Source organism: Triticum urartu, chromosome 6 (assembly GCF_003073215.2).
Source record: "Triticum urartu cultivar G1812 chromosome 6, Tu2.1, whole genome shotgun sequence".
Taxonomy (NCBI): Eukaryota; Viridiplantae; Streptophyta; class Magnoliopsida; order Poales; family Poaceae; genus Triticum; species Triticum urartu.
Genome location: NC_053027.1, coordinates 179154018 through 179164274, shown reverse-complemented (window position 1 = coordinate 179164274; position 10257 = coordinate 179154018). Strand labels below are relative to the sequence as shown.

The 10257-nt window shown below is 44.1% G+C and overlaps 1 long non-coding RNA gene across 4 annotated transcripts; it reads left to right on the top strand.

Moving 5' to 3' along the window:
• Positions 1-295: 295 nt before the first annotated feature.
• On the top strand, positions 296-7203 carry LOC125512174. 4 transcript variants are annotated; one of them, XR_007285235.1, is made up of 3 exons: positions 296-597; positions 726-1903; positions 5930-7203. It is a non-coding gene; the product is annotated as an uncharacterized LOC125512174 (long non-coding RNA). The 4 variants fall into 4 exon arrangements; XR_007285233.1 differs by lacking the exon at positions 5930-7203 and adding an exon at positions 4798-5540; XR_007285234.1 differs by lacking the exon at positions 5930-7203 and adding an exon at positions 3804-4770.
• Positions 7204-10257: the final 3054 nt, after the last annotated feature.

The window sequence follows — 10257 nt, the reverse complement described above, 5'->3', positions numbered from 1 at the left end:
CATCCCGTCCAGTAAAAGAAACAGTGCTAAAAATATTTCGAGCGGGCGCTTGCAGGCCGTCCGATGCAATCGCCAGACAGCAGCGGTTCATAGATGGAATTGGGGGAAGCGGTAGGAAGCAAGACCCATTTCTTTAATCTATTTTGCATCTCGTTAAAGAAATTTTGCACTTGTACGACTGTACTACTATCATCGAAAATCCTAGCCTTACGGGATGGTTTCACGGAAGTAGGCTACGGGGTGTACGTGTCCCACCCTTATTAATCCACTCTCCCGTGAAATTCGCGATGTGAGACTTCGTTATGTCCTACTCCTACTATCATTCATCCCTTTCCCCATTCTCATTCTTCTCCCATTCCTTTCTCTCTGTTCCTTACCTAATCTAAGGATTCGTCCACAATTCGTTGCTAGATCCTGCCAAGAAAAGAGGACGGGGGGAAGTGGGATTTGGGGCAGAGTGCGGTGGCTGCAGCCTGCAAGCTCCCGGCGGCGGCACGTCGTCTAGCTCGACCACACGTGCCTGCTGCTCGCTGCCGTCGTCGATTTGATGGACATGGATTTGGGTCCACTTGAACCTGAGCGGTGGCACTCCTCCAGGTAATCACTCCTCTTCCTCTCCTTCTCCTTCCTTCCCAGATCTTGGTCTACTAACCTCCAGCAATGGCATGGATTCTTTATGAAGATTTTATGCTTATGGTCTCCTGACCTCTCTCTGTCTTTTCCAGTGTAGAAATTTTCTGTTGGAGAGAAGGATTTTGCGCCCCAAAGCAGCAAGGCTGCGAGGCAAAGCGGTTTCGTTTCCCTGAGTGGCGTTGCTCTCCTATTTGTGGCACTGGCTGAGAGCTGCGTTGTCGGGTTCGACGGCCATGTTCTTCATAGTGTTCTAGGATATAATTTATAGTTATGTGACTTGCCATTAAGGATCCATTAAGGACATTTCAAATCTGAAGCATCCATTAAGGATCCAACGGCTCTAACTTCATTTTTCTATTCTTCTATCCTATGGCCAGTTTCTATTGTAGTCTTCCCCACCATATATTAGCAATTTATATTAACAGTAGCTCTATTTAAGACAAAGGAAGAATGCTTGATGTATTAACTGAATTTGGCCCATATATGTTAATTGATATGCAATAGATTTTAGATTTTTCACATGTGTTGTTTTTCGACAAATTCACATGTGTTGTAGGAGATGCCTCTAATACTAAAGCTTTTCTCATTGTTCTCTTCAATCGAAAAGGCTGTAGAATAGAAGGGTTATTTCCAAGAACATTAAACTCACAAAAGTGCATGTATGAATGTATTTCGAATAATTACAATTTGACATGCTTCTCATAGTGCTAACTTTTGACCCTTATCTAATAACTGTCCCCCTTATACTGATCGATGTCAAGCATTATTTCTCTATCTCAGTAAACATAAATGGTTTGCTTGGTGCTAATCAGATCTTGCCATCCAATAAGCTTAGCAATTTTTACATACCACTGTTATTAGTGCAGAGTAAATATAATATGGAAGTTCTCAATCAAATTAGCAGAATATGCTTACCAGGTGTAGATATGTACCACAATTTTCGCAGTAACACCTTCCACTTCCCTTTGTACGTAGTTAGTTTGTGTCAACCGGAATTTGATCATTTGAATATTTTCGTGTAATAGATTATTATACCTATTGTTGTGAAAAACAAAATCCTAAAATAATCACCCAAAAAATTAAAGTTAGCATCCCGAAGAAGTTGACAGACAAATAATTCAGATATGATTCCATTATAACTGATATGACTCAATTATCTGAAAAGCACTGCAGGTCTGAGAGTGTCGTTTTCCTCAAGAAGTGGTGATATCATATCTTAGAAGAAGTTTGATCCATCACCTGATGTGTCTGGTTTTTGTGCCTCATTCCAGTAAGTTGTAATGTTATCCTTCTGTAAAATATTTCTACGCTCCTTGTTTATTGCTATCCATCTCGATCAATTTTGGTAAACTTTCTTCTCCTGCATATATGGAGTTAGTCAAGTAAAATTGTTATGTAATATTGGTCAATAAACATGAGTCACGATTCATTTGGATAAATAATAGAAGCTATTTATATTTATCTTGCATGACTCGAAATCTTGATCAATCGATATATAGATTTTACCATAAATGATTTATTTTGGATTTATAGTTTGTAGAGGCTCAAATATATCCGGCGTTTAGATAGGTTGGCGCTTGTTTTTTTGTACTGTGCCTCATATCAATGTCTATTTTTCTGGCCGTTAAGTCCACATGTCTGTCCATTAGAATTAGATGCAAGTGCATGCATGTACTGATGTACACATGGGATGTGTTTGGCGGCTAGACTTTTTAGTATATTTCCCAGTAAAATGAATGATTTTGGCGGGCCTTTTGTTTTTCTCCGAAGGACCTGCCTTTGTACTGTGCCTCATATCAATGTCTATTTTTCTGGCCATTAAGTCCACATGTCTGTCCATTAGAATTAGATGCAAGTGCATGCATGTACTGATGTACACATGGGATGTGTTTGGCGGCTAGACTTTTTAGTATATTTCCCAGTAAAATGAATGATTTTGGCGGGCCTTTTGTTTTTCTCCGAAGGACCTGCCTTTGTACTGTGCCTCATATCAATGTCTATTTTTCTGGCCATTAAGTCCACATGTCTGTCCATTAGAATTAGATGCAAGTGCATGCATGTACTGATGTACACATGGGATGTGTTTGGCGGCTAGACTTTTTAGTATATTTCCCAGTAAAATGAATGATTTTGGCGGGCCTTTTGTTTTTCTCCGAAGGACCTGCCCATTATTTTTAAAGTGTCTAGATGATCTGATTTTGTACTCCTAGTAGATTGAATTACTTAGGCGTATCTCTTTTTCTCAAAAGGACATGCCCATGTTTTTCTAATTTGTATAGGACTTAGCTTTGTACGTGCCCATACTGAAATATGTCTGTACATGAATGATTATTTCCTAGTAGATTGAATTACTTAGGTGTGCACATGAATTACTTTGACCTTTTTAAAAGTATTATATGCATACCCATAAAAAAGTGTTATATGCATAAATATAATTATCATTTTCTTTCACCAATATAAGTGTATCAAATTCCTCCAGATGATAGCATGATACTTTTAATGTTCATAGTAACATGAACTGTTTTGCCATGTCAATGAAAACAAAATATAATTAGCATTTGCTTGTTTTAAATTGTTGGTCTGTTGTATGATTGAGGTAATCCCACATTCTCTATACATTCACTTGAATGTTATAGTTTGTCCTGTTGTTCGTAAGCAATAAGCTTCTTCAACACCATAGTTTTTTTGGCTGTGAAAGGATTCTGAAATTGCTAGTCATCTATCTATGCAGCTTTTATTCTGATAAATGAATTAATTAATTCATAATATTTACGAACCTGATTCAGGTGAGGCAGCTCAGAAGACCTTTGCTGACTTCATCTGGCATTGAGATGCAGTCACATCGGAGTTTTGGCATTTTTTATATTTTTCTAGCATCACAGAGCCGACAATCTTTGATTTTGTTGGTGGTGCTCTAGTCGGATAGTAGAGTTGTTCTGTAGTCTTTGATTTTGTTGGTGGTGCTCTAGCCGGGTAGCAGATTCTGGAAGACTTCAATTTTATCGGTGGTGCTCTGATCGGGTAGCAGATTTACACACATCAATTTGTCCAAAATTGGTTGGATTTGACTATCGTTTTCCTTTGAGGGGGGTGCTACAAATCATCCGGATGATTTTGTCCAAAATTAAGCCGCCTCCTAATCCGTCCGATTTGACGTTTCACATCCGTAGGATCAAGAAGCTCCCCCGTGGCAGCACCAAAGCAGCAGCTCTCATGGCAGTAGCTCCCATGCCAGCACCGACCGTGCCCGACGGTGCTTCAATGCAACCCCTGCCGGAGCTCCGATGACACCCTATCGCTTCACTGCAGCTCCGGCGGTGCTTCATTGCAACTCTGGCGGCGCTTTAACGACCTCTATGACGCTTCATTGCAACTCCGGCAGTGCTACATTGCAACCCTGACGATGTTTCGTTGCACCACCAACATCGGCGCCGCAGTGCTCCACGGTAGCATCCTGACGCCGCCGGCGAAGCTTCACTGCAGCACCACCGCCATGCGCCGGTGCTTCATCGTATCACCGGCTGCTCCGTCGAAACTCCACCGCAGCACCTGATGGCCGCCGGCGAAGCTTCAGTGCAGCGCAGTGCGACGGCCATGAGGTGCTGTGATGAAGCACGACGGCGACCGCGGAGGCTGCGACGCAGCGCGGCGGCGACGGAGATGCTGCGACGCAGCAGGCGGGTGGTGACGGCGGATCTTGAAGCAGCAGTCGCACTGATGCACGCGGTGGTCGGAGGGGACGCCGTCCTTCGCGGCTGGTTGCTGGAGAAAAGCGAATCGACAGGAAGGGGACGAGAAGGTCGTTGGAGTTCTTGTTGGAGATAAGGATAAGGGAACGAAGTGAGGCGTCGCAGAGGCCGGGTTCCATGGAGCCCTTTATCAAAAAAAAATCAGAATATACTTAAAAGTTTCAAAAAATATCAAATCTTTTTATACAAATACATATGACTGTTCGTCAAGTTACAAAAAAGTTTCATCAGGTAATTTGATTATTTACATGCTACACAAAAAAGATAAATATTTGGCCCAAAAATGATAAAGATAAAGCCCATTTTAATCTGTGTATTTATCTTTTTTGTATACATTACATGTTAACATATATGTTCATGAAATTTTATACATGTATACTACAAATAAACATCTATGTATATACTTTTTTTACAGATTTTTTCAATGTGTGGAAATAGTATTTTTGCTGAAAAGAAATAACGAGCTATGTGGAGCTCGGTCTCTGCTATGCTTTTTCGTAAGGGAACGCTCGGGGAAGAAGAGAGAAAACTACTGGACGAGCTTTCTCTCCCGTGAATAGATGACCAGATAAGGGAATGCTCGGTGGTGGTCCTCACAGGGACGCGTGTCAAGCATTGGAGGCGGCTTAAGATGCGATCAAATCATCTGGCTTTTTTTATCGTTTTCCTTTGACTATTGGGGTTGGATGTGGCCGGCTGGGTGCTTTTCTGATTTGTTGCCTTGGCCGATTCATGTGGAGTTTCTCTTTATGAAGACTCCATGTGGAATTACCTTCTATCAAGTCTCCGTGTGGAGTTCTATAGATTCTGGCTGTAGTTATCCTTGTTTTTTTGGCATTGATATGCCTGATATGGAATTAGATCAAGGTGTGGCTATGTATCTTTTTTTTTTTGAGCATCGGTTATGTATCTTCTCTTACGTGATTACAGCTGGACGGTTTGGAATTAGAGAGGTTTCCTAGGCTGTCCGAACTATTCTTTTTTCCTTGACGTGTTGTTTGCATGATTCCTGCTTGGATGATTGAGTCTTTCCGTATACATGTATCATATATGCATATGCATAGACGTAACAACGTGCTAGTCCAATAAATTAGTAAATACATGTTAGCATGTTATGTAAAATCTTTTAATCCGAGCCATTATTATTCAAATCTAACGGTGCAAATAATATTAACATATATGGATAAACGTGATAGCTTATTTGTCTTCTGTTTTAAATATATAATAGATCCCGTCTATCCATAGAACCAAACAAAAAAATATTTTTGAAAGTTTTAAAATTCAAATTTGAACAGATCTGAATTTAAACTTTGTTAGACCATAAGTTGAGTTTTGTAACTCCGTTTTAGATGATTCTTTTTGCAAATCGAAGCACATGACGTCTACTTTCTGTTAAGATCAAAATCACACAATTTTGCTATTGTTAAAATTAAGTTATGTTTAGAAGCTTTATTTTGTTGTTTTTGGAGTTTTCCAAAGTCTTTTCTTCGCTTTCTTTTTTATTCTTTGCTTGTATGCTTATGTATGTTATTGCTTGCTTACGCTAGATTGTCTGGAGTGCGAGGCAGAGTACTACCAATATTTAGAGTTTAACAAATGTCAGTAAGGCAAGTTCACACTTTGATCATACTTTTCTATACCCAGCTTTACTATGCATTAGTTTCACTCTTACAAATTTGCATGAGTAAGATTGGGAATTGTGGGATTGCTATGTAGTTCATGAGGTAGGAACCCATGATCCTTGAAACACCCCGGGAATATTCGTTATGTCATATATTGCTTAGCCATGCTTGTAGACGGGGATTGGTATGTGTGATTCATGCAAGTTGTGAGAGAGAAATAATGATTTAAGGGTAACTATAAGGTGGCAACATTAACACAACTCTGGGTGGAATGGTTGGGCACTTAGAGAATCCAGTGCTTGCCCTAGGGGATTCCCGAGAACCTGTGTGATCACCCTACGAAATGTCACCCAAGTTCAAAGGGATCATACCATATCTCATGCCTAGAAACTTCCGTGTGCAGCCACAAGCCATTATGGGTTCTGGCATAGTTGAGTAAGTTTGTGTGAGCCTTTCCGGGTAGGCTAACAAATGTAGGGGAAAGTAGGTGTACCGTCCTATCCAGGGTTAAGGGGGACACATTCAAAAAGACTATGTCTCGATCTTCTAATCATGGAGGTGGTCGAGTCTTGTGGGGGAAAGTGCGCAAACCTCTGCAGAGTGTATAAACTAATCATGATTAGCCGTGTCCCCGGTTATGGACAAATTTGAGTATCTAGAAGTGAATTATTAGTTGATCTCATCACTTTATTTAATTAATGAATTGGGTTATTAATAACTTGGGAATTTGGGGAATTGAGTTGGAGGAACCTTCTCAATAATGACATAAACTTGGTAGTAAAATAAAATTTTATTCCTTTGTTGTAGGGAAAATTTAGCTTTATGCAAAATTAAACTTAGTGCCTCCACCAGCCAATATATGCATATAGAGATAGCCTTTTTCATCATTATTCTATAGTGTGACATTGCTAGCATATTCCATGTGCTGACCTACACGTTTGCAACGTCTCGTGTTGCAGAGTTTTCCAACGAGGATTAAGGTGCGATAGGACATTGTTCTGCACTCAGTTTTGCCGTGGAGTTAGATGGACTCATTTATCTTCGAAGCTTCCACAACTATTTTATTTAGATGGCCTTCTAGCATATTTTTGTAATAAATACTCTTTTGAGGACCTCGATGTAATAAAGTGTGATTGGACAATGTTATAATTCCTCGAGTACTGTGTGTGTCAGCATACCGATCCAGGGATGACACTTAAGCACAGAGACTTCAATCCATTGGGATCGGGTTGATACGTCTCCAACGTATCTATAATTTTTGATTGTTCCATGCTATTATATTATTTGTTTTGGATGTTTAATGGGCTTTAATATGCTCTTTTATATTATTTTTGGGACTAACCTATTAACCGGAGGCCCAGTGCCAGTTTCTGTTTTTTTGCCTATTTCAGTGTTTTACAGAAAAGGAATACCAAACGGAATCCAAACAGAATGAAACCTTCACGATGATTTTTCTTGGATCGAAAGCAAACAAGACTAGAACTCCGTGAAGCGGCCACGAGATAGGAGGGCGTGCCCCCACCCTTGTGGGCCCCACAGAGCACCACCGACGTACTTATTTCGCCTATATATACTCTTATACCCTAAAAACATCAAGGGGAGCCACGAAACCACTTTTCAACTGCCGCAACCTTCTGTACCCATGAGATCCCATCTTGGGGCCTTTTCCGGTGATTTGCTGGAGGGGGAATCGATCACGGAGGGCTTCTACATCAACACCATGGCCTCTTCGATGAAGCGTAAGTAGTTTACCACAGACCTTCGGGTCCATAGTTATTAGCTAGATGGCTTCTTATCTCTCTTTGATCTTCAATACAAAGTTCTCCTCGATGTTCTTGGATATCTATTCGATGTAATACTCTTTTGCGATGTGTTTGCCGAGATCCGATGAATTATGGGTTTATGAACTTGATTATCTATGAATATTATTTGGTTCTTCTTTGAATTCTTATATGCATGATTTGATATCTTTGCATGTCTCTTTGAATTATCGGTTTAGTTTGGCCTACTAGATTGATCTTTCTTGCAATGGGAGAAGTGCTTAGCTTTGGGTTCAATCTTGAGGTGTCCTTTCCCAGTGATAGTAGGGGCAGCAAGGCACGTATTGTATTGTTGCCATCGAGGATAAAATATGAGGTTTATATCATATTGCTTGAGTTTATCCCTCTACATCATGTCATCTTGCTTAAAGCGTTACTCTGTTCTTATGAACTTAATACCCTAGATGCATGCTGGATAGCGGTTGATGTGTGGAGTAATAGTAGTATATGCAGAATCGTTTCGATCTACTTGACACGGGCGTGATGCCTATATGTCGGCGTTCTGGGAACGGGGGTCCCCAGACTTGCCTGCCTGCGGCCTGCGGCGTGGCTCAGAGGGGGGCCCAGCACGGCCCATCTTCATCAACACAGCCCCAAGACCCTCGCGAGGGGCCAAGCCTCGCGGGGCGGACGACACGGAGCTTCCTCAGGCACGGCCTCATCAGGCTGGCTCGCGAGGAGGCGGAGAGATCAAGGCAGGGTACCTCATGAGGTGCCCGTGACGCAAGCCATGACGACCAAAGGCGCCAGGCGGGCGCCAGCCCGTGCAGTGTCCTCCTTTCCTCTTTGGTGCAAAGGGAGCAAGCACAGCCGCAGAGTACCGAGGCATCAGGCAAAGGTTGCCATTTCGGTGCAACAAGACCAAGACCAGGAGGACTGCAAGACGGAGGTCATCGTGGAGCCCAAGACGGCGTCACCACCAGAGCTTTGTGCAGGCGAAGACTACTTTTGTCAGGATAGCTAGTACTAGCTGTCCCCCTTCAAATTAGCCCGCCATTGTTGGCTCCCTTCCCGCTCGATATTTGGGAAGAGGACCAGGGCCTCTATAAATAGGACTAGCCACCATAGTAGGAAGGAAGGATCAAAATCCGGGAGAGAGAGAGAAGGGTGACTGAACTCCCCCTAGCAGTTCGTCCCCCCCAGCCAAGAACAGACCCTCGCGAGGCTGTTCTTCCTTGTATTATTCATCATCATCAGCCCAAGAGGCAATCCATCACACCACACACTAGAGTAGGGTATTACACCACAATGGTGGCCCGAACCAGTATAAACCCTGTGTCTTTTGTGTCGTTCTTCCCATAACTTAGATCTTAGCGAGGCGGAGGGGTGCAGATAGGTAGGAGGCGAAATCTCCGCGCGCACTCCAGTGTTCGAACCTCAAGGGTCTGCCAGAACCCGAAATCCGACATTTGGCGCGCCAGATAGGGGTGCGCCGGAATTCGTCTTCCACCACCCTGTTCTCCTCCGACCATCGAGCCCATGTCTGACGCTCGCCGGGCCCGCACCGAGCACCGGGCGGCTCTCGCTTCCCGCGTCGCCCAGACGGCTCCTGTCGGCGGGCGTCCTCGCCGTTCCCCGTCACCTGCCGTCAATGCCGCCACCGGCCCGGCGGGGGACGAGCAGCAAGCATCGTCTCAGCATCCGTCCATGCGGCAAGACGGCCGCATCGCAACTCCCTCGCTCACCCCAGCTGGTTCTTCGTCCCGCGCGCTCCGCGCACCCATGGAGGCTCGAGCTGCGCTCATCGCGGCAAACGAGCTCCTGCGCTACCATCCCGTCGACGACGTCTACGAAGAATGGCTCGACCGCGTCGCCGAGCTCGTCTGCCCCCGCAGGGGGCTCTCCTGCGCCGTCCGCTCCGCTACACCGCATCCCGCCCCGCGCGGGCGACGAAGCTCCGGCGGCGCCCCGGCCGCCTCCTCCTCAAGAAGACGCCATGGCTCCAAGGCGCGTGGCCCCTGGGCGGAACCCGCTCCGTCAGGTGCCAGCGCGGCAAGAGCAGAGCTGCCAGGAAGTCCCTCGCCCGCAAGAAGCCGCCCGGGCGCTCCCTGCCCCAGCACGTCGCGACCATGCTTGTAACACCCTCGATGCGACTATATCTCCCACGTGTCGAGGCACGACTTAGAGGCATAATCGCATTGAAGGCATATGTCGCAAGTTAGGCAATCTTCACAACATCCCATGTAATATAAATCATAAAGGGGAAAATAACATAGTTGGCTTACACTCGCCACATCAATCAAGTACATAAATAACATTACATCATCCAAACACTCATGGCCCGACTACGGCGCCAAAATAAAAGAGAACCCAACATGCGACACGGTCCCAATCACCCCCAACTGGGCACCACTACTGATCATCATGAAAGGAAACATAGTAACGTTGAGAGTCTTCGTCGAACTCCCACTTGAGCTCAAGTGCGTCTCCTAG